Consider the following 20263-nt stretch of genomic DNA (forward strand, 5'->3'; position numbering starts at 1 on the left):
ATTGAGATGTCACCAATTGATACCATTGGTGACAACCTTTTTGCATCTGCCAAACCCTGACCTCTTAGTAGTGCACTGTGGAGGAAATGACTTGGGCACTATGACTGGGGTTGGTCTGGAAATGCTTTTGAAGGACACCTTTGATCAATTGATGACACTTTTTCCAAAAACTGCCTTGGTATATTCAAATATATGCCAAAGACAGAAATGGAACTGGTCCAACCAATTTTGTCCACAATTTGAGAAAGCACGGAAACATGTGAATAAATCTGTTTCTGCTTACATGAGAGACTGTGGAATGGGTTCAATATACAATAATAACTTGCAAGACATCTACAGAGATGGTGTGCACTTCTCAGATGAGGGGAATAGAATATTCCTCCTGAATTTAAAACTGTGCATTGGAACCTACTTGTAGGTACCTAAATCAGCCACAGAACCCAAAAGCTCTTTTCAGGGCTACCCTACCTGTGATCACTCATAATGATTTTCTTTCTCTAACTTTTTTCACTATTTTTCACCAAAGTACGCTCCCCGGTGCGCGAACCGGGCGCTTCCCCCGCAAAAATTTTTTTAAAAAAAAATGTTGCCCCCCTCAGAAAACCTAGGGGGTCAGGGGCTGTCTACCGTGCCCCCTTCTAACTATTCCCAACATTTTTTGTCCTCCATCTTGTGTCTCGATTGTACCGAAACACAAAATGGAGGACTCCCGTAACGCTCCCGGTACGCGTACCGGGGCGCGCACCGGTAAGCGCTCCTAAAAAAATGTGGGAAAGTAATTTACATAAAAACCACTGGAGACACTTACACAAAATATAGAATAGGCCCTACTACATAGCAGTCCCTACCATTTACCCAAATGTGGTGGTATTCCATTGAGCCATTTGGGCTGTAGCCCTGTCTAAATATCCGGAAGTAAATTACATGACGAAAACACATATGAAACTGTTTGAAATTTCAACCAATTAAAATGTTACTTACATTTTGTACTTTTTTTGCTGACATTTGATTGGTTAAGTACATGAATATATTTGAAAAATTAGAGGGAAACACAGTCAATTTGACTAATACTACCTAAGGTACATTTGGAAAGAATGTTGACAGAAAACTTCAACTACTTTGAAAAAGGTAAGTTGTTAATTTGAAAGGAGAACTATGTTAGTTAGGCTTCTCTGGTATAATTATGAATTTACTTAGGCTTCATCACATGCACTTTTTAATAGTTCTACTTCCTGCCTGAAACCATACACTGCCCAAAGATAACTTCACTGTTAAAAACTCAAAGTACCTGTCTGAACTTAAACCCAACAGTGCCCTAACTCTACTGATATATTTATTTTTTATGCAATTTACAGCAAAAAAAATGGAAGGAGAAACACAATCAACTGTTATTTCATTGGAAGTAAAGGTGGAAAATCCAGAAGAACAAAAAGATGAATTTAATTTCATGGATGACTCTTTCGACCAACAGTTACTAGAATCTTTGGAACAAATAGAATCATGTACTAATGATTATGAGGAAATTCTGGACGATATGTTAGAAATTTTATTAAATTTGGAAAAAGAATCAGAAGAATAAATTTATATTTAATAATTAAAAATTGTTTGAGACATTATTCATTTTAATATGTATTTCATGAAGTAGTACCAAAATGTTTATATTATAAAGTGAGACTTATAGTATACTATGCTACTTTTTTGTGTTACATAGTAAGTTTACTCATAGTTACTACCTTTCTCCTACTATATTATCTCCAATGTGTATTTTACATCTCTTTTTCATCATAAGGGAACAGTATAGATTACCCATGATCCCCTAGGACTTCTTAGGGATTGCTTAAAATATCTGTTTCTGCTTTCCTGACACACTATGGTATGAATTCCATATAGCACAATAACTTCTATAACAACATGTAAGATATCTACAGAGGACACGGTGTACATTAAATTTAAGACTCTGCATTGGTACCTACATGTAGGTACTTAAATAAAATTAAAAAAAACAACAAAAATAATTTTTTTTTAAAAACAGCTACTTTTTTTAAAAACTGTCATTCTTTTTCCCCATGGTATGCTCCCCGGTGCGCTCACCGGTGCGCGTACCGGGAGCTCCCCCAGCGCAAATCGAATTTTTTTTTTTGCCCCGCGGGGCGCTTTTATGGCCCCCACATCAAACCTAGGGGGTCAGTGGGGGTCTACCCTGCCCCCTTATGGTCAATTCCCCCTTTGTTTTTGCCACCTCTTGTGTCTCGATCCTACCGAGACACAAGATGGCGGCTGCTCCGGACTGTTTCGAATGTTTACAGACACCCTAGAGCCAATCAGCTTTCCGCGCGCAAGTCGTGTAGCGCGCCCAGTGCTCTCCCCGGTGCGCGTACCGGGGCGCGCTTTTAGATATATATCTTTTTTTGATCCTAAAATACTCAAAATCCACTGGAGCACATATCTTGAGGCATAGCAAAGGCACATCGGGCTACCAGTCCCTACAATTTTGCCAAGTTTGGTGGAAATGCATTCAGCCGTTCGGGCTAAAAGTGAGTTCGACCACCCTATGGAAATTAACATGGAGAAAACACGTTTTGGGACCCCCCTTTTATCTCGGCCCCCCCTTGACGAATCCCCCCCACATTTTCAGGGAAGGAGTGGAGCGGAGTGGGCACACCTACTTTGAGAAATTTGCGAAGATTCGTCCACCGGCGCCAAAGTTATTCCCAATAGAATGTTGCGGATTTCCTATGGAAAGTAGATCCTAACTATACCTACCTACTGGCGACCGCCAGTAGGTAATATATATATATATATCCCCGGTCCACACCGGGGAGCGGACCGGGGAGCGTAGCATGGGGAAAGCCCAGTTTATTCACTGCGTTATCTTTACGACCCTTTCTTGCGTCAATACGCCCCTTTTGCATACATTACACCTGACGTAGGTATAATGTGGCGCAGGGGTTTACAAAGTGAAGCATCTACCTAGATGCATCACTTTGTAAATATAACTCAATAAGGTGCATGTTTTATGCTGCTGATGCGTCACAAAAAGTGACGTACTGGTGGGTAAAAGTGATGCATGGCCTTATAAATGAGGCCTTCAGTCTTCTACTCATGCGTCATATTAAATATATGACGTATTATGTCGCAAGTACTTACAGATACGTCAGTATTTCAGATGTATCTGTAAGCGCAAAAGTGATGCATTGCAGGAGTGTGTCACAAAAATGATGCAACTTTAGCAATGCATCCTTTCACATGGGGCCAGGCCCCATTTAAAAGTCCTGCACGCATGCTGTGAAACAGGCGTGAGATTTGGACGCAACAGCGTCATAAAAGTTAAGCAGTGATATTTCATAGATTTCACTGCGTCACCTCTACGACCCTTTCTTGCGTCAATATGTCCCTTTTGCATACATTACACCTGACATAGGTATAATGTGGCGCAGGGGCTTACAAAGTGACGCATCTACCTAGATGCGTCACTTTGTAAATATGACTGAATAAGGTGCACTTTTTACAGCACTGATCCATCAAAAAAGTGACGCACCGGTGGCGTTAAAGTGACGCATGGCCTCATAAATGAGGCCTTCAGTCTTCTAGTCATGCTTCATATTTAATATATGATGCATTATGTCGGAAGTACTTACAGATACGTCAGTATTTCAGACCTATCTGTAAGCGCAAAAGTGATGCATTGCTGGAGTGTGTTACAAAAATGATGCAACTCCAGCAATGCATCCTTTCACATTACAGGCGCAAGATTTGGACGCAACAGCGTCATAAAAGTGACGCAGTGATATCTCATAGATTTCAATGCGTTACCTCTACGACTCTTTCTTGCATCAATACGTCCCTTTTGCATACATTACCCCTGGCGTAGGTATAATGTGTCGCAGGGGCTTACAAAGTGACGCATCTACCTAGATGCGTCACTTTGTAAATATGATTGAATATGGTGCATTTTTTACAGCACTGATGCGTCACAAAAAGTGACACACCGGTGGCTTTAAAGTGACGCATGACCTCATAAATGAGGCCTTCAGTCGTCTAGTCATGCGTCATATTAAATATATGACGTATTATTTCGGAAGTACTTACAGATACGTCAGTATTTCAGACGTATCTGTAAGCGCAAAAGTGATGCATTGCTGGAGTGTGTCACAAAAATGATGCAACTCCAGCAATGCATCCTTTCACATGGGGCCAGGCCCCATGTGAAAGGGCCTGCATCAGTCTTACGCCTGCTGTGATACAGGCGCAAGATTTGGACGCAACAGCGTCATAAAAGTGACGCAGTGATATCTCAGAGATTTCACTGCGTCACCTCTACGACCCTTTTTTGCGTCAATACGCCACTTTTGCATACATTACACCTGCCGTAGGTATAATGTGGCGCAGGGGCTTACAAAGTGATGCATCTACCTAAATGCATCACTTTGTAAATAGGACTGAATAAAGTGCATTTTTTACAGCACTGGTGCGTCACAAAAAGTGATGCACCGGTGGCGTTAAAGTGACGCATGGCCTCATAAATGAGGCCTTCAGTCTTCTAGTCATGCATCATATTAAATATATGACGTATTATGTCGGAAGTACTTACAGATACGTCAGTATTTTAGACGTATCTATAAGCGCAAAAGTGATGCATTGCTGGAGTGTGTCACAAAAATGATGCAACTCCAGCAATGCATCTTTTCTTACCCTTCCACACCCCCGTTCCTTCTCAACATTTTCCCACATTCCCCATGTTCACTCTCCTTCTCCTTACTTTCCTTCCCAACACTCACCTTCTTTCAGTCCCCCTACTTCACTTCCTTTCTCCTCTCATACCTTTCTGTTCTTTCTTACTCATTTTCTTTTCCATTATCAATGAACTCCACTTCACTTACTCTTTTTAATTTTTTTAAGAATATAGCTCTTTGATGAGAATTGGAGGTAGTTCTGAAAAGAACTTTTTTTCTTCTTCTTTTTTCTTTTTTTAGAACAAAAACAAAAATAGGGAATGGAAACTGCTCAACAGGAGCAAAAAAAACCAAAAAAAATTAGGGCTGGGAACGGCAGCGATGGTTCTCCAATGCTCGAACCATGAGCAGAACACTTTGCTCCCCAAAGGTAAGTAGCTGATCGCAGTATCTGCATTTCAGGACGCCTTTGTTGAATGCAGGCTGAATGTTTGGAACCAGCTCTTGCGATCGCCCCCTCACTGAAGTAGTTGCTCCTCCGGCGGATGTAGAGGCCCCATCACTGGGACCCTCTTGCGCCAGAGCCCTGACACTTTCCCGGGCAAAATTATGGGGGTGCTTCCTCTCCACATGGCGAAGCATTGTGGAGTTCCCAAAAGAATATTTCTTAGTGGGGTCACCCCGTGACAGGACTGTATGGCAGATCCTGCACTACACTTTTGGAGCATTGACCTTCTTCTGGTCATCTGGTATGGAAAAAAAATTCCAGATGAAATGCTCTTTGACCTTCGGCTGAGGAGGCTCTTCATCAATGAATTCAGGCTCATCTTCACTGCTGGATGGTCTGGCAGCCATGATTAGCCAAGAAAGATCCAAGAGCAAAAAGGCAGGTCTTTCAGTCACAAAAGTGAAAGAAGAAGTGAAGGAAATGGGTGGGGATTTCATTCTTTGTAAAAAAAACTGTTAGCAACCAATGAAAAGTGTCATTTTAAGGTCACATGACTTGACGCACTGATGCTGCGCGCACCGGAGCGCTTCCGGGGGCGCATACGCAGCGCGAACGTAGGCGCTTCTGGGGGCGCATACGTGGCGCGAACGTAGGCGCTTCCGGGGGCGCTTACGCGGCGGGCCGAAGTGACATTTTGATAGTTTCACAGAAATGCTAAATTATTTTCATTTCCTTATTCAAAAAAACAGCTTTTATATGCATGGTACTAAATGTCTTGCATTATTATTTACTTTTCATTCATATCTTTTTACACGAACGCAAGTAGCGCTCTGGGTGCGCTTTCCGGAGAGCTTACCGGTGCGCGCACCCAGAGCGCCCCAGGAAAAAATGATAAAAAAATATATATACATAAATTATTATAAAAAAAAATAATTAATACTTACACAAAACAGCAAATTTATAAAAAAAATCGTAGGTTACAAACTCAATATAGAAAGGAATTAGCATTTAAAAAACCTATGAAATTCACTGAAAAAACCATAGGTTTCACACCAGTTATAGTTAGGAATTAGCATTTAATAAACCTATTAAATTCACTGAAAAAACCATAGGTTTCACACCAGTTATAGTTAGCTGGAAATTTTACTGACATAAAACCATTGAAATTCCCACGTTATAGTTAGTTGGACTCACTATAACTTGCGCGCCTGCAATGCACTGCTGATGATGTCACATATTACATCACTCCTGACATGGTCAGTGACAGTGCATTGCAGGCGCGCAAGTTATAGTGAGTCCAACTAACTATAACGTGGGAATTTCAATGGTTTGATGTCAGTAAAATTTCCAGGTAACTATAACTGGTGTGAAACCTATGGTTTTTTCAGTGAATATATATATATATATATATATATATATATATATATATATATATATATATATATTCACTGAAAAAACCATAGGTTATAGACCATATATAGTTAGGAATTAGCATTTACAAAACCATATTTTACTCACACAAAACCATTGAAATTTGCATATATAGTTAGTTGCACTAACTATATATCGCGCACCCGCAATCCACTGCTGACCATGTCACATATTACATCATTCATGACATGGTCAGTGACATCACTGATGACATCACTGGTGACATCTCAAATGACATCACTGATGACATCACTGATGACAACATCCAGTGACTGTATGTGTCTGTAAAGTTAAAATATGTCTTACATATTGAAGAATGAGTGGATGTATAAGTGTCTGGATGAAGGATTTAGTAGGTGCATGACTGACTGTATGAGTGAGTGATTAAATGTGTCTCACTGAGTGCATGGGTTGGTGACTAAACTGTCTTCATTTGTGCATCATTATGTCTGTTGTTCTGTAAATTGCTGCATGTGTTGATCAGTAGCTATATGAGTAACTATATGGGTTATTGATTGGTTGCCCAAGTATTTGTACAGGAGACTGAGTGTGTGTGTGGGTGGCTGGGAGGTGTATGACTCTATGCATAGATGTGTGAGCAGTTGATTCATTAGATGTATGGGTTCAAAAGTGCATGTGGAAACAGCTGTATGGGCGGTTGACTGTGTGCATCAGTGTATTGGTGAGTGAATGGATATCTCAGTGCTACATGTCAAAGTAAGTACATATGTAAAACACAGTACATGTGAGAGTTGACATATATAAATAACTTTGCATAAGAGCCAGTGAATGTGTGAGTGGCTGTATGGATCATTGTGAACTTGTATCAGGGATTGTATGAGAGAGTAAATATGTGTTAGTATATGTTTGAATAAGTAAGGTGTGTATAACTGTATAGTTGAGGAAATGGAGGTGTGATTGATTCTTTGCATGACTGACTAGGTGTGTGAGTAACTCCATGGATGAGTGACAGTCTGTGAGTGTCTGTTTACACTGAGTGTATCTAAGGTTATATTAGAGTCTGAAGAGGTTCATCGTATTATCACATGAATGATGTCATCAGTGATGTGATCAGTAATGTCAAATGAGATGTCATCAGTGATGGCATCAGTGATGTCATTTGAGATGTCATCAGTGATGTCATCAGTGATGTCATTTGAGATGTCATCAGTGATGTCATCAGTAATGTCACTGACCATGTCATGAATGATGTAATATGTGACATGATCAGCAGTGGATTGCGGGTGCGCGATATATAGGTAGTGCAACTAACTATATATGCAAATTTCAATGGTTTTGTGTGGGTAAAATAAGGTTTTGTAAATGCTAATTCCTAACTATATATGGTCTATAACCTATGGTTTTTTCAGTGTATATATATATATATATATATATATATATATATATATATATATATATATATATATATATATATATATTACCTACTGGCTATCGCCAGTAGGTATATATAGTTAGAATTTTTTCTCTATGGGACTTTTGAAAATTCTATGTCTAATAACTTTGGCGTTTGTGGACGGAATCGGCTGAAATTTTCAGGAAAATGGAACATTTTGATTCTGAGCAGCCCCTGAAAATTTGGGGGGGTTTCGTCAAGGGGGGGCCGAGAAAAAAGGGGGGTCCCAAAACGCGTTTTTTGCATTGAGTTTTCCATAGGGCGGTTGGACTCACTTTTAGCTCGAACGGCTGAATGGATTTGCACGAAACTTGGCAAAATTGTAGGGACTGTTAGCCCGATGTGCCTTTGCTAGGTCTCAATATATGTGCTCCAGTAGTTTTTGAGAAATTAACGTTCAAACCAAGATATATATCTGTAACAGCGCTCTGGGCAGCGATCCGGTCCGCTTACTTTTCGCTTATCGGAACTTTGCGCGCAGAAAGCTGATTGGCTCTCCGGTGTCTGTCAACATTCTAAACAGTCCGGAGCGGCCGCCATCTTGTCTCTCGGTAGGATCGAGAGAGAAGAAGAGGTGGAAAACGAAAGGGGAATTTAATGAAAGGGGGCAAGGTAGACCCCTCTTCACCCCCTAGGAATGTTGTTGGGGTTATTAAAGGGTCCCGTGGGGAAAATAAAAAAAAAAATGATTTTTCACGGTAGAAGCGCTTCACGGGCCGCGAACTGGGCCGCAAACTGGTAGCGAAACGGGAATTCGCCATTTTGAGCTTCGTTAATTAAATTACTAGGTATAAGTGGGTGCGGGAGACGTATCCTAATCCCCTATGTTTCCTGAGGGTGGCTGAGGAGGCTGATATATGTTGATACATCTCTTCCAGCGGCTGTGCGTGAGCTTTTTTTTTTTTTGCTGCGTGACAGTCCGGAGCGGCCGCCATCTTGTCTCTCGGTAGGATCGAGAGAGAAGAAAAGGTGAAAAACTAAGGGGGAATTTAATGAAAGGGGGCAAGGTATCCCCCTCTTCACCCCCTAGGAATGTTGTTGGGGTTATTAAAGGGTCCCGTGGGGAAAATAAAAAAAAAATGATTTTTCACGGTAGAAGCGCTTCACGGGCCGCGAACTGGGCCGCAAACTGGTAGCGAAACGGGAATTCGCCATTTTGAGCTTTGTTAATTAAATTACTAGGTATAAGTGGGTGCGGGAGACGTATCCTAATCCCCTATGTTTCCTGAGGGTGGCTGAGGAGGCTGATATATGTTGATACATCTCTTCCAGCGGCTGCGCCATCTTGCCTTTTTTTCGAATGCCACAATTTTGTCGTGCACGGCAGCCATTTTAGATGCCAGGCTGGTCCCAGGCTATCACCTAACCCTGCGGATGTAGTTTATGGCCCCAGCTGTAGAGAATTCAGACATGCCAATCCTCCTGATTCAGGCGTGTGACTACTGATTTCAGTGCTAGTCTCCCGCCTCCCGATTTCTGCAAGCAAAAACCCGGGGGCATATTACGAACAACTAGCGATAATTTTTGTCTCTAACTTGTTTAGAGACAAAAATTATCGCCGCACATCGGCGATTTTTATCGCAGATAAACCTTGCTATTATCGCAGAAAAGTCAGCGATATTCATGTATTATTGACCTAATGCTCTTAGCCATGTTATCCACCTCCCATTGGATAACATGGCTAAGAACTGCTCAGGGCAGGTGTTAGATTTTGGAGATATTCGCGCTTAGCGCGAATATCTCCAAAAGTTGGTAATAGAAGGTAGCGATGTTAGGGACTGTTTCCAGTCGCTAACATCTTGGCACGCCACTTTGCATGTCATTAGTGATAAATATCACTGACATGCAAAGCGGGGCCCAAGATGGTCGCTATCTCCTTTTAGCTGTCACTAACTGGTGTTAGCGACAGCTTGGTAATAGGGAGATAATTTTATCTCCGCTTTCATGGCTTTTAAAGCCAAAAAAGCGGAGATAAACCCCCTTGATAATATGCCCCACGATTCCTTGGGGGTTTCAGCCGACAGGGCTTGGTATTGTGTTACATGGTAATTTTTCCATGAAACGTCAGAGGGTCGATGCAGGGGTTCTAGAAGAGGTGATAAACCATTTAAGCCTCATGAACAAGCGCATGGTCTTTTAAAGATTTGTGAAGTACTCGGGGCGGCGGTGTGTGTGTGCCCTCTTTCAGGAGCGGGCGGGGGGGCACTGCCAGCAACTTGCCAGGTCAGGTAGTGTTCAACACGTGCATCACCCTTTCTCTGCCTGCTATTGCGCTCCATGCTTCGGAAAGGTAAGAAAAAGAACGTGCATTTGAGTTTGAAATGTCCGAACCTGCAGCAGCACACTTCCAAAGCCCACACATGACAATAACCCGATTCAAGGCCCCATTCACCCGTTTTTCAAAAAATAGATAACACTCCAACAAATTAAGGTTATAAAACTTTATTAACTTTTAACGATGAAGAACAGAACAAAAACTAAAAACATTTAAACATTTATTAACACAAAAAGCAACAATGGTTAGAAGCTGTCTTTTGTGCGAATAGTCCCAAGGCAGCACAACGTGCAGAGTTCTGGACGGCACCCAGGTGATGTCGCCTGGGTGCCGCACTGGTTTAGGGATCCTACAATGCAGCACAGAAAAACAGCGTGGGGCGTCCCGGGTGATGCGGGGGGAGGCCTCGTCAGTAGCGGTCTGTGTCCAGTGTCACATGGCTGACACAACATGTACGACAGGCACCCAGGTGATGTCCAGTAAACTGCCGCACTGGTTTTGGTATCCTACAATGCTGCTCCGAAAATTGGCGTGCGGCGGCCCGGGGGGGGGGGGGGAGGCGGCGTGAACGGGCTTCCCCAGGTGGCGGCCATCTAGCTGAGTTGCGCTCGCTCTTGCGGCCACAGCGTCTCGCTCACCATGTTGTGGAGTTGCTCCCACTCTTGCAGTGCAGCGATAGGCGGCTGCCACATGGCTGTCAAAATGGCGGACGGCTCTTCGGTTTTGGGCCTGGTCCACTGAAATGGCCCTGGGACACCTTGGAACTCGGACGCTTGCCTGCTAGGGCTTGGGCTCCATTCTCGAAAAGCGTCCCCTCAGCCGTGAAGATTGTATAAAAGTCTTGGGGGCCCCCGACTCCCGCAGGCTTCCGGTGGGGAGCGGCTGCCATGATTGCTCGCGGAATGACCACGACGGAGCCACGAGATGGTGGTGCTCTCATGCTGACGCCAGCTTCAGTCTGAATGATCCAGAAACAAGGTGGGGCTTTCATCGTTTGGGAAAAAAAATGTTCTAAACCAATGAAAAGTGTTATTTTTAGGTCATATGACCAAGCCTTCCATCTTTAGGAAACCAAAAGTAAAATGAACCAATGAAAAGTTTTATAAACAAGTCACATGACCTGTTCTGCGGCATAGGGCTGCAAAAAGCGTAGAAAATCCGTTGGCACGTGAGGCGGCGTCAGTAGCGGACCGATGTGCGAATAGGCCGAAGGAAGCACAACGCGTCGAGATCCGGATGGCACCGAGGTGGTGTCCAGCAAATTGCCGCACTGGTGTGGCCATCCTACAATGCTGCGCCGAAAGACGGCGTGTCCAGCTGAGTTGCGGTCACTGTCAGTAGCGGACCGATGTGCGAATAGGCCGAAGGCAGCACAACACGTCGAGATCCGGATGGCACCGAGGTGGTGTCCAGCAAATTGCCGCACTGGTGTGGCTATCCTACAATGCTGCGCCGAAAGACGGCGTGTCCAGCTGAGTTGCGGTCACTGTTGCGGTACAGTGACTCGAACGCGCCGAGATCCGGATGGCACCGAGGTGGTGTCCAGCAAATTGCCGCACTGGTGTGGCCATCCTACAATGCTGCGCCGAAAGACGGCGTGTCCAGCTGAATTGCGGTCACTGTTGCGGTACAGTGACTCGAACGCGCCGAGATCCGGATGGCGCCGAGGTGGTGTCCAGCAAATTGCCGCACTGGTGTGGCCATCCTACAATGCTGCGCCGAAAGACGGCGTGGGGTGCCCCGTTGGCTTATGAGGTGATGTCAGTAGTGGACCGATGTGTGAATAGGTCGGAACCAGCACAAGGCGCCAAGATCCGAATGGCAAGTCCTGGATGTTGAGTGCCTCAGTTGAGAGTTCTGAGCAGTGCTTGTAAGACTGTCTGAAGCTTATTTGCACCTGCTGCAGCTTCACTAGGTCCGGCGGAACATTTTTCCTTTTCCTTTCTGCTTCTTTTCCTACAATGCGTTTCATCTGAAGACACGACCAGGTCCCTGAATGTGTGCAGGGGGACGCTATTGATTGAATGAAAATGGCGGCTTGACACAAAGCTGACTCAAGCGTTACTGTTGGTGCTATACAGACTAAAATTGGTTTTCAGTTTGTATATTCTTCAGGTTTTTTTTTTCCATCCAAGTCTGATTGAGAGTTTGTAGAAAAATGGCTTCAGATTTTCCACATACTACTCTTCAACATTCTTTCTAAATGTAACTATGTGAAACTCACTAGGAGAACGGCTGTTTCTGTTTCCTTTCAAAATGCTGCCACCAATATTTTCTGAATGGAAGACACCATCTTGTAGCATAAAGGGCCGAAAGGGGTTCTGGTCTGGCCGATGGTTGGTGGAGACATTTTGACTATATCTTGGACCTGCCCGGCCTCGCCCAAAATGGCGCCGGTATAAATGGGACTCGTAACCCCTTGCCCGCAAATGTATATCTAGAAAATTTAATTGTAAGTGGCCCTGTCGTATTTTAATTACAAAATGTACGTCCACCGATTCCGCAACTGTTAGAGACCTTTGTTCTTGTCACCTAATGGCCCGCTCGTTACGTTCTTCTACAGTGTAAATGTCTCCTCATCATATACGATTTCAGTTTGCTCCGTGGCCGGCCCACGTGGTTATAGGCCCGTATTTGTATACTGACATTTTCACAATAAAGGTTTTTAAAACAAAACACGGTAGTAGTATTTACATTTGTATATTTTTTACTTTTAGTGACTGTTTTCGAATCAGTAAAAGGCAAGTGAAATAAAGCAGTCCAATTACATGACGGATAAAGGGTATAATATGTAGGAACGCAGTAAAGATAAATGGTCAAGGGCAGTTGTGTTTTTCATGTCTGCAACATAAAGTGATCGATAAGAATCTGATAATCAGGCGTATCGGCGACTAAGACAGCAGGCCGAATCTCTTTTACTCAACGGCTCCGTCATGGAAGGAAGAAACGCCCTTTTTCTCGAAAAAGGAATATATTTTACTTGCAAGACAGTTGTAAATTTTCCGGGAAAGTACATTAGCCTGGAATATTATAACATATGTTTGAAAAAAAAATATTGTTCGAAAATAATAAAAAGCGTAATTTTTAGGTCATATGACCAAGCTTTTCATCATTAAATTAACAAAAGTAAAATGAACCAATGAAAAGTTTTATTAACAAGTCACGTGACCTGTTATGCTTACGTTACGCGCTGCGCGCCGCGCCTCGGATCACTTCCGGGTGCGCTAACGCGGCGTGTCATAAAACGCATTACGCGACAACGTAGGTCAAGAATATAGTCTAAATGTCTCCACCAACCAGCGTTCAGAACACAACCCCTTTCAGCAGTCCAAAAAGTTCTGTTAAATGACAACAGAGGGGACAGGCAACAAGAACCATCAGTCAAAGAGGGGAGGGCAAGTTCTTCTCTTCCGGGTCATGTTGGGGCGCTACCGGAACTGATCGAATTGGTAGTCTATAGTGTTTCTGGATGTTTCAGACTAAAGCTGGCGTCAGCATGAGACCACTACCATCTCGTAGCTCCGTCGTGGCCATTCCACGAGCAATCATGGCAGCCGCTCCCCACCAGAAGCCTGCGGGAGTCGGAGGCCCCCAAGACTTTTGTAGAATCTTCACGGCTGAGGGGACGCTTTTCGAGAATGGGACCCAAGCCCTAGCAGACAAGCGTCCGAGTTCCAAGGTGTCCCAGGGCCATTTTAGTGGACCAGGCCCAAAACCGAAGAGCCGGCCGCCATTTTGAGAGTCCTGTGGCAGCTGCCTATCGCTGCACCGCAAGAGCGGGCGCATCTAAACTACATGGTGAGCGAGACGCTGTAGTCGCAAGAGCGGGCGGTAAACAGCTGAATGGCGGAAGAGGCACAGTGTAGCAAAAGCGGGCGGAATGGCAACTAAAACGATAAAGGGGCGCCCCACTACAGCTTGTCTTCAGGTCAAACGGATTGTGGGACTAAGTCCAGAATTGAAGAGTCATCAAAAGGCAAAAAGTTCCGCCGGACCCCGGGAGCCGGCCGCCTATGTCGGGGGCGATCTCAGGCTACACCAGTGCTATAAGACTTGGGGAGGGTGTCGGAGCCAAGCGTCTTCTCCGAGTCCATGTCCATCACACCGCCCCTCAGGGGCCTCCGTCAAGCTGTTTAGGAAGGTAACATATCACATTGTTTTCTAATGCAGTCAGGTCCACAAACGACACTCACTTACTTTGAGAATAGTGAAGCTGCAGTAGGTGGAAATAAGCTTCAGACAGTGTTACAAGCACTGCTCAGAACTCTTAACTATGGCACCCAACATCCAGAACTTATGCTATTTGAGAATGGTAGTGACATCGAAGCATCTCAGGGACCAAAACCATTAACGTACTTTCACGTATGAAAATCTTACTTGGGGAGGGGGCAGGAGCGAAGCGCCCCCTCCCAGTCAGCGCCACCACACCGTATGTTGAAAATCTGAAGCCATCGTTCTACAAAGTCAACCAAACTTGGATTGAAAAATCTAGAAAAATGTACAAACTGAAAACCAGTTTTGGTCTGCATAGCATCAGTAGCAACGCTTGAGTCAGCTTTGTGTCAAGCCGCCATTTTGATTCAACAAAGCACAGGCATTGAAAAAGGCTGAAATTCAGAACTCTAAACTATGGCACCCAACATCCAGGAGCTTGCCATCCGGATCTTGGAGCCTTGTGCTGTTTTCGATCTATTCACACATCGGTCCACTACTGACATCATCTTATAAACCAACGTTTTGTAAATAGTTATTTAATAAAATGTTTTACCCTGTTTCTTTGCTGGTGTGTTGTGTATATTTTCAATATTTGCATAGGGTTTGTCGTTATTTTGTGCGGGATGGGTGATGGAGCCGAGCTGTCTTGCAGCCCTCATGGTGTGGAGCTCAGTTCATCTCACTATTTTCGTATTTCTCATGAAGGGTTGTTCCTAATATTTCTATTTTAGCGAGGTCAAAAAGAGATCCAATTAGTGGCCTACTGATTTTGCTCGATTACTTTTATTTTTTTACACGATTTTTCACTATCTGCAAAGACTAAACAGAGTATTGCGACTTTGTGCTTGTTTGTAAATAGAGAATGAACCAAAGAGAATCAATTGTAAAACAGTAAATGCTTGGATAACAATCAATCAAATGGAGAGACAAGCAGGCACGACGGATTACAACGGGGGTAAAGGCCTGCGTTAACTACCCTTCAGTATCTGCAAAGAGAGAGTACTACTAAGACAAAAGAGGGGAGGGAGGGGGGGTGCAGCGTTCAAAGCACATCAGCGTGCATAAATACGAAAATGTTTTTATCTATCACGTACTTGACATTTTAAAGCTTTTCATATTTGCTATTAAAAAACCAATGAAATTCACAGAAAAAACCATAGGTTATAGTGGATATATAGTTAGAAATTTGCATTTAGAAAACCTTGAAAATTCAATGAAAAAACCATTGGTTATAGTCCATATATAGTTAGGAATTAGCATTTACAAAACCTTATTTTACTCGCATAAAACCATTGAAATTCCATATATAGTTAGAAGCGCTAACTATATATCGCGCACCCGCAATCCACTGCTGATGATGTCACATATTACATCATTCATGACATGGTCAGTGACATCACTGATGACATCACTGATGACATCTCAAATGACATCACTGATGACAACTCAAATGACATCACTGATGACATCTCAAATGACATCACTGATGACATCACTGATGATAACTCAAATGACATCACTGATGACATCTCATTTGTCATCACTGATCACATCACTTATGTGATAATACAATGAACCTCTTCAGACTCTAATATAACCTTACATACACTCAGTATAAACAGACACTCACAGACTGTCACTCATCCATGGAGTTACTCACACACCTAGTCAGTCATGCAAAGAATCAATCACACTTCCATTTCCTCAACTATAAAGTTATACACATCTTACTTATTCAAACATATAATAACACATATTTATTCTCTTATATAATCCCTGATACAAGCTCACAGTGATCGATACAGCCACTCACACATTCACTGGCTCTTATGTTCAGTTATTTATATATCTCAACTCTCACATGTATTGTGTTTTACATACGTACTTACTTGCACATGTAGCAATGAGAAATCCATTCACTCACCAACACACCCATGCATAGTCAACCGCCCATATAGCTGTTTCCATATGCACTCTTGAACTCATACTCCGAGTGAATCAACTGCTTACACATCTATGCACAGAGTCACGCACCTCCCAGCCACCCACACACACACTCAGCCTCCCATTCAAATACTTGGGCAACCAATCAATAACCCATATGGCCACTCTTATAGCTACTGATCAACACATGCAGCAGCTTACACAACAACAAACATACTGATGCACAAATTAAGACAGTTTAGTCACTAACCCATGCACTCAGTGAGACACATTTAATCACTCACTCATACAGTCAGTCATGCACCTACTAAATTCTTCATCCAGACACTTATACATCCACTCATTCTTCAATATGTGAAACATATTTAAACTTTACAGACACATACAATCATTTGAGTTGTCATCAGTGATGTCATTTGAGATGTCATCAGTGATGTCATCAGTGATGTCACTGACCATGTCATGAATGATGTAATATGTGACATCATCAGCAGTGGATTGCGGGTGCGCGATATATAGTTAGCGCTTCTAACTATATATGGAATTTCAATGGTTTTATGCGAGTAAAATAAGGTTTTGTAAATGCTAATTCCTAACTATATATGGACTATAACCAATGGTTTTTTCATTGAATATATATATATATATATATTCCACAAAAGAAGTTACCCATTTGAGAACGCCGCACACAGGAAAGCTTTTTCTCCGTCTTTATTCAAGGAATTACAGGTAAGAGTCCAATGCGCCTCACATTCAAGAGCCTGACGCATTTCGAATGAATGTCATTCTTGTTCACAGGCATATCATACCGCACCCAGCAGCGGCGTAGTTTTGAAGGTCTACACAGGTACATAAGTCCCGCCCCCATGGGCGTCAGCAACGCAGAGTGCTTCTGGTATTTGCAGTTTATCAAAACCACGATCTTTTTCAAGTGAAACGCCGTTGGTGTTTGGCAGATAAAAGTATTACCCCAGTGGGTTTGAGGTGGGGTGCAGAAGATAACTCACTGTTTTTTCTCAAGACCTTGATAGCGGTCTCTCCTGTTCCCGATGCGTGACCTGGGTAGGTCTCAACAGGATCCGCAGCTGCAGAGGGGCGTTCTCGCGACCGGGCCGGCCGCCATTAATTCCACAAAAGAAGTTACCCATTTGAGAACGCCGCACACAGGAAAGCTTTTTCTCCGTCTTTATTCAAGGAATTACAGGTAAGAGTCCAATGCGCCTCACATTCAAGAGCCTGACGCGTTTCGAATGAATGTCATTCTTGTTCACAGGCATATCATACCGCACCCAGCAGCGGCATAGTTTTGAAGGTCTACACAGGTACATAAGTCCCGCCCCCATGGGCGTCAGCAACGCAGAGTGCTTCTGGTATTTGCAGTTTATCAAAACCACGATCTTTTTCAAGTGAAACGCCGTTGGTGTTTGGCAGATAAAAGTATTACCCCAGTGGGTTTGAGGTGGGGTGCAGAAGATAACTCACTGTTTTTTCTCAAGACCTTGATAGCGGTCTCTCCTGTTCCCGATGCGTGACCTGGGTAGGTCTCAACAGGATCCGCAGCTGCAGAGGGGCGTTCTCGCGACCGGGCCGGCCGCCATTAATTCCACAAAAGAAGTTACCCATTTGAGAACGCCGCACACAGGAAAGCTTTTTCTCCAAATGGGTAACTTCTTTTGTGGAATATATATATATATGACCAAGGGCACTTGGTGCTCGAAACGCGTAACCAGCGAGGTTTTTATTAAAGATCTCCTTGACTGCAGCCATTGGGTCCGTGTCTTCGTTTTTCCACGACAGGAGTGTGGTTATTTGAAGATTACTTGGTTCATATATATATATATATATATAGATATAGATATATATATATTACCTACTGGTGGTCTATTAATGGGCCCTGCGGGGCAAAAAAATAAAATACATTTTTTTTCGATTTTTCGCGGTGGAAGCGCTACCCGGTACGCGAACCGGGTAGCTCACCGGTAGCGTAACGGGAGTCCGCCATCTTGTTTTTTGGACGAATTTAGTCACAAGATGGAGGATAAACAATGTTGGGAATGGGTATAAGGGGGCACTGGAGACATATCCTGACCCCCTAGGTTTTCTGAGGGTGGCTGAGGAGGCCCATATATGTAAAAAAAAAACCTTTTTTTTTTCAAATTTTCGCACGGTTAGCGCCCGGTCCGCGTAACAAGGGGAAAACCAAGGGAAATAGTAAAATAATATTTTAGAGTGCTTTGAGGTAGGGTAGCTCTGAATAGAGCTGTTGTGTTGTGTGGGTGATGTAAGTACCAACATGTAGGTACAAATGAAGAGTCTAAAATTCAATGTACACCGTCTCCTCTGTAGAAATTTTGTATGTTCTAATATGGGTTATTTAAATGTAAATGTGTGGAAAAGCACTTCATGCTTTAAAGCAATTGTATTTTTGAACTGATTGTTCTTTCCTCTTAGTCCTCCTCTTTGGTTTTTTTCCCCACACTCTTCTTCAGCATGATAGTTGATAAATTCGTTCCCTCAAAAAATTTATATACATAAAAAAATTATATTAAATACATATAAAATATATTTTTCCTTTAAAAGAAGAATACAGGGGGGCGTGGCCAAGATGGCGGGGTGAGCGGACGCTTCTTCCCGCAGCTCCTCCGGCCCGACTAGGCTCGAGCCCTTTTTCGTCAGCTTCTCTCCCCCCGCTGATGCTCAGCGGCTGAGAGGCGTGTGGCGGAGACCCTGGAGCACGCATTGATGCTACTTTGGCCCTGATCGCTCCGGCGGAAGCACCTCAAAAGACCGATCGCAGGACGACGGAGTGCCTTGGAGGCGTAGCAGATCGGAGCGCTGTCCGGACGCCTCAGCTGGGCCTGGTGCTGATGGCTAGCGACCTGATGTGGAGATTGCCCCGGTGCTCGACGGGGATCGACAGGGGGCTGTCGGCTGTGTGATCCGCAGCACGGGGGACCTGCCGAGTGAGTGTCGTGGTGCTTGGACTTGAGGTGGTGGCCTCTCCTGTGGCGAGAACCCCGGCCCCGGGGCCAGAGGACGATCGATTTGGGGCCGGATTCCAATCTACTGCTTCTCCTTTCTAGCTGGACAACCCTGGTTGGAGATCTCCCCCACTTGCCTGGCTTCTGGGGTGGCCCCGGTGGCGTCGCCAGGCTCGGACGATCTACTTGGCCCCACCCAACCGCCATCTTTTCTTCGCGGGGACGGAGTCGCAGACCTCCTGCAGGGTCACTTGAAGCCATTTCCTGCACCTCTGCCGCTGTACGGCTCTCCCCTTCTGTGGGACGCGCCAGCCGAGGTTCCCCCGGTGGGGTTCCCAGTTGCTATCTTGGTTGGGCGCCCACGGCTTGCTGTGACTAGACTGGACCGCCATTTTGTCATCTGTGGCGCAGGTCCCCTATCTGGCCGAGAGCTCCATATTGAGGGGCTCTGCTGGTTGTTGGAAATTCCCCGAGGTGATCGAGGCCTGTGCCCCTTTTTCAGTTGAGTGCGACAGTGTACGGGACAAGGATGTGCGGAAGAGGAGGATCGAAGAAGGGAGACCGTACCCTGCCGGACATGCTTAGCAGGGCCCAGCAACAGCGAGACAGGGCACAACCGTCACCGGGATCTTCCAGGGGCCACAGCGGATGCGGCCGGGGGAGAGCCCCCGGTCACGAGATCCTTCATGGAGGAACTGTTCAGCTCGCTTAAGGAAGACTTCCAGACGCTGAAACAGGAGGTGGCCAGTGAGGTACGCGAGGTCCGCAGAGAGGTGGAGGGCCTTGGTGAACGGATAGAGACGTGGAGACAGCGGCCCAACGCCGGGACGACGAGATTGTCCACTTGCAACAGGACGTTCTCCATCTCCGGGAGCAGTGTGT

This window comes from Lissotriton vulgaris, chromosome 8, assembly GCF_964263255.1.
Source record: "Lissotriton vulgaris chromosome 8, aLisVul1.2, whole genome shotgun sequence".
Classification (NCBI taxonomy): Eukaryota; Metazoa; Chordata; class Amphibia; order Caudata; family Salamandridae; genus Lissotriton; species Lissotriton vulgaris.